The sequence below is a fragment of the Silurus meridionalis genome, chromosome 5, assembly GCF_014805685.1.
Source record: "Silurus meridionalis isolate SWU-2019-XX chromosome 5, ASM1480568v1, whole genome shotgun sequence".
NCBI lineage: Eukaryota > Metazoa > Chordata > Actinopteri > Siluriformes > Siluridae > Silurus > Silurus meridionalis.
In genome coordinates this window covers 471892-474391 of record NC_060888.1, presented here as the reverse complement: position 1 = coordinate 474391, position 2500 = coordinate 471892, and positions in this window count along the sequence as shown.

Here is a 2500-nt window from a genome sequence, read left to right as displayed (position 1 = left end):
GTGTCCCCTTGTTTCTGAAGGGTTTTGTGCCAAATCACATACATTTTGCAACTAGTGTATGTGCTAAATACAACAGTATTTAATGACTTTAATCTGCAGGATAAACTACATACACTGTGGTCATGTAGTAATGCGAATTCTTCCTGATCTGATCACATTTTCCCATGATTCATAGCAAATCTCAGCTCATCACAATACACTTTGTTATTCCAAACAATACAATATTCCATTTAGTTTATTTATTTACATTTTATTTCCTGATCCCCTGAAAACCTGCTTTGTGTAGCATAAGGGTTTATTTTAAAGATAAACACAGTGGCTCACTCCACTGCAGTAATGTCATGCAGGGAGTCTTTTATTGACAGTACCAAAGTTTATATAAGTCCCCAGGTGATGATATACAGAGTGATGAAACTCAGAAATACTAAAATGACAAAGAAAAAAACTAGGAAGGATGAAGAAGTATCCATATTAAATACACACACTCACAAAAAATATACTACATCTACAGTATCCTCACTTTGGATTTTGTTTGTAACACACAGTTGCACGCACTGATTTGGATAATAAACATATTAGTTGTGACGCCCTCTGATAGGCTGAACTCCGCCCCTTCCATGGACGTAACAGTGTGCAGAAAATAATTTACTCCACATTTAAATAAACACTTAATTATACATAATGCTTTAACCATACAATCACATATAATAATAATAATAATAATAATAATAATAATAATAATAACGTAAAAAGCAGGAATAACACAATGACTGTAATTTTCTGGCTCATTATTCATCGTGTAGTCACTTAACAAATAACAAAAAAGGCTTCATCAGATTCTGAGTGCAGAGCAACAACAACACTTTTAGACTCTGCTCAAATAATTGGCTTTGCTGGTGCAACACACACACACACACACACACACACACACACACACACACACACACACACACACACACACAAAAACGTCCACATCACACACACAACAACAAACAAGATATAAAATTGCAGGAGGGGAAATGGAATTGTGCATTGACACACAAACATTAGTGTGGTAATTGTGTGTGTGTGTGTGTGTGTGTGTGTGTGTGTGTGTGTGTGTGTGTGTGGTGAATGTCCTGGCCTTAACCCCTTTCCTAATCCTGACCATAACCTTAGTTCTAACTTGATTCTAAACTTAAATCTTATATCTTATTCAATACTTAAACCTGACCCTAACCGCCACCTTCTACTTCTAGTAGTTCCTAGAATAGCAAAGTCCACTAAAGGCAGTAGATCATTCTCACATTTAGCTCTTAAACTCTGGAATAGTCTTCCTGACAGTGTTCGGGGTTCAGACACACTCTCCCAGTTTAAGTGCAGATTAAAGACGTATGTTTTTAGCGAGTTCTACACATAACACACATCACATCATAACCTTGTGCTCCAGAACATCTGATCACATCACATTATCAACTTTGTGTGTTTAAAGGCTCTGGCATGGAGAAGCTGGTGTTGGATCTGTGATGATCTCAGATGTTGAGCTATTTTATGAGTTGCTCAGTAGCTCCTGATTTTATAACCATGATGACTGTAGAAGACTGTAGAAAGATCATCAGTCATAATCACACACTCCAGTGCTCATGTTAGTTCTCACTCTCCAGTGTTCTGTAGTGTTTAAAGACTATAATCATAATCTTGATGTCACCCAGATCAGGATGAGGTTCTGCTTTTGAGTCTGGTTCCTCTCAAGGTTTCTTCCTCATAACATCTAACAGAGTTTTTCCTTCACCACAGACTCCATGCTGCTCATCAGAGATAAACACACATCATTCACCTTCACTGTTTCTGTAATTCTGTAAAGCTGCTTTGAGACGATGTGTGTTGTGAAAAGTGAAATAGAAATAAACTTGACTTGACATCTTGACCCCAACCATAGCTCTATCTCTAAAACTGACATTAACCTCAACACTAACCCTAACCTAAACCCTAATACTGACTTTAACCCTGACCTTAACCATAACCCTACACTAGCTGGAGATCTTCCTGGCAGCAGCAGTGTGAGAACTTTGTGGATAATGAATGAGTTCAGCATGGAGATGAAGAATTCACACTATTAAAATGTAATTTTATCAAGGATGTGTTTTTGCTCAGAGTTGTGTATTTTATTGTCCATGCGGATGCTAACGCTAATGCTCCTGAAGCAGAAGAGCTGCAGTCTGGCCTTCGTGTCCTGCAGGTTAAAGGGGAAAGAAATTGAATAAATGTTATTTATGTGTGAGAAACAGTCGCTCGCTGTGCGTTCACACGTTTTATCATCAACACAACACAAAAACAGCAGCGTTTGGTCAAAAAGCTTCACTTCCTGTTTACCGCCTGACCTTTCTGATCGCTCTGCTGCGGCTTTTTCTGCTAATAATCAGGAGAAAACTCACGATAAACAGAAAAAACAGCAACACACACACACACACACACACACACACACACACACAGTGTCTGAGCTTTAGAGAAGACTTTAATG